We start from the raw sequence: 2,689 nt of genomic DNA, 5'->3' as shown, positions 1-2,689 counted from the left end.
TATATAATACAATTTGAAACTATATCCAATAAGAAACATGCTTCAAGATAGCAGACGCAAATGTATGAAATAAACAGAAGAAATTACATTGGTGCTGTTACTCAGTCGTATACTTAATTCAAGGGAAGCCTCGAACTGCAATTTGAAGCTGACAGAGAAGTTTCTATGGATGATTACACAGAGCCTTAGCTAAAAATAAATGAAACTTGCGATTTGTTAAAAAGCCCTGCTATTTCTGTAGCTACCATTAAACAATCTGCTCTTTTTGATTACTTCTCTGCTTTAACTATAGCTTCCTTTTTTTATCCCTAGATTGCTACCACAGAACTAAGACAGCCTCTATCTTAGTGCTGATTAACGCAATGTTATTGAACAGACCCTCTGGATGCTCCATCTTCTGAAACTTGCTAGAGGTCTAGAAAACAGCATCTCCTGTAGCCTTCAAACCAGACAGACTCCTCAGCTTGACTTTCTGTAGTAGATCGGATTATGTGTTTTGTTATTTAACACTACAGTTTTTACAATGTTTTTTCTTTAATATACTGTATTGACTACGTAAATACCTCCATAAAATAGCTGCATCCCACTATAGTTTTGTTCTATCTTTTAGTGACTTTTGACATTTCATAGAATTTCCAGTCTAACAACTCAAAACTTCTGGGGACTATAGAGAACAAGCTAAAGAAGTAACATAGCATATGAATCAGTGTGATGACTACTCCAGAAATTCTCGGTCCAGATTCAGAGAGATGTTTTGGCTCCTGACCTCACACTGAGGTCAGGCAAGGGATAGGTACGTAAATGTCATTGTTGACACAGACATAAAATCATAAGGCCGTTGAAAATCTTGCTGAATCTGTAGTATACGTGGTACACCATATGATGTATGGTGTTTTGGGGGTAGAGGGGGAGAGAAGTTACAAGCGTAGCTGCAGAGGCATTGTAGTAGAAGAAATTCAGCAGAAATGCAGCAGGGACCGGACCACAGGCGCAACCGGAAGCAACACCCACTGCAAGTTATCTCCTGCATCGGTGGTAGGAGAGTGGTCTGCACAACTCTTATGGCAGCTCCAAAACCAGGAAATTATAGAAATAGCCAAGCTGTGCAGAAAGCATTCATGCACCCAAGCTTTACAGCACTGGTTGTGTACCGTTTCTGATGTTACCGTGCGTGCTCCAGCAGAGCACGGACTCACTCAACAGAGAACAGCGTGCTGGAGGGGTGTCAGGAAATGACCCCCCCACCTCCTACAGCAGCCAGGCTTTTAAAAACCTACCAGTTACCTCCTTCATCAAAACACATTGCACCAGAACACTTCCTTCTTGTCAGTCTGTTTTCTCTCCGCACCTTCACCTCAGGCTTTCTGTCGCAATGCATCTGCCCCTATTTTTGGCTGAGCTGCTTTCCATGCTTCTGCCACTCCCCTCAGAAGATTTTTTTCCTCAACTGTTCCTCCTTATCAGAAAGAGGCTTCCAGGAACTACCACTAATCTGACAAATGAGGAAAAGATGTCCCAAGAAGATACTCCTCACTGCCCAGCCTCTCTTCTCCAGAAACAGGAGGGGGACAGGGAAGAACGCTGCTTTTCTGAATGTCGAGGCGTTCATGCTGGTTTCTGTCTAATGTATTACACGTTTTTCGATTACACAAGGTACAGCAGCAGTTTAAGACTTTCTGCTTTAAGACACTTTAATTACACGTAGTGTAAGAAAAAGCGAAGTACATTACAAGCAGTTTGTAGAAAGGGGTGTTTGGTAAGGAAAAAAAAAAAAAAAAAGGGGTTGTGTAATGGCTTTGACAAGCCTACCATCTTAGGCTTCTTCCTCCATACGCACCAAACCCAGAAGTTCAAGACAGGCTGAACACACAGGCAAAGCACGGAACTGCAAGAGCAAAACGCTCATTTTCCTCTGAAACCACCTCATTTGCCTGAGAAACAAGAGCAGCTTTCTACGAACGGCGGAGCTGCTGCAGGCCCCAGCTCGCCCTACGCCAGCCCCCGGGCCGCCGCCTGTCACCCCGGGCCGCCGACTCTCCCCGCTGTCGCCGTCAGCCCGGGGGCAGCGGCCCGGCCCGCAGCCCCGCCGCACAGGCTGCCACTCGCCCCGCTCCCGCCGGCCCGGCCCGCCCCGCCCCGGCGGTCGCCCCTACCGCGGGTCCTCGGGAGCCGCTGCGGCCGCCGCCCCTCCTGACGGCTCGGTCGCGCTGCGAGGCGGAGGCGGGGGGCAGCGGGAGCGGCGGGAGGAGGAGGAGGAGGAGCAGGAGCCGCCGCGGCCGCGCCTCCTTCCGCCCGCCCCGCCGCCGGCCTCGCTGCGAGGCAGAGCCGGGGGCGGGGAAGCGCCGGCCGAGCCCGGGCGGGGGAAAGCGTGACGGCTGCGGCGGGGCCGGGCCTGGGCCGCCCCGCCCGCTGCCGCAGCTGCCCCGGCCGGCGGGGAAGCGGCGGCGCGGCTGCGGCCCGGCGGCCCAGAGGGAGGCGGCGTGTCCCGGCGACCCTCCCTGAGAGGGCCTGCGGGGCGGCTGTCAGCGGCGACCCTCCCCGAGGGGGCCTGCGGGGCGGCGTTCCGCGGCCTGCGCCGTCCGGGGAGGCCCCCGGCAGGGCAGCCTCGGCGGCTGCTGGCGGAAGACAAGTCGGCGAGTTCCGCAGAACGGGTTTGGGAAAAAGGCGATTTCCAGTGACAGGCCCGTTT

General features: G+C 52.9%; 1 protein-coding gene across 3 annotated transcripts in view; it reads right to left on the bottom strand.

Annotated features, from left to right (window-relative positions):
• ANXA11 (annexin A11) overlaps nt 1-2,189 on the bottom strand; it is a 27,654-nt gene extending 25,465 nt beyond the window's left edge. Inside the window, exon 1 of one of the 3 annotated variants that reach the window (XM_075717521.1) lies at nt 2,154-2,189. The gene's annotated coding sequence lies outside the window, so the exon portion shown is untranslated. Of the gene's footprint in view, nt 1-1,277; nt 1,430-1,960; nt 1,967-2,153 lie in introns of those variants that run through there. The other 2 variants (XM_075717523.1, XM_075717522.1) reach the window with 2 other exon arrangements.
• Nucleotides 2,190-2,689: the final 500 nt, after the last annotated feature.

The sequence above is a fragment of the Pelecanus crispus genome, chromosome 10 (genome assembly GCF_030463565.1).
Source record: "Pelecanus crispus isolate bPelCri1 chromosome 10, bPelCri1.pri, whole genome shotgun sequence".
Taxonomy (NCBI): domain Eukaryota; kingdom Metazoa; phylum Chordata; class Aves; order Pelecaniformes; family Pelecanidae; genus Pelecanus; species Pelecanus crispus.
This window is presented reverse-complemented; position numbering and strand designations above follow the sequence as displayed.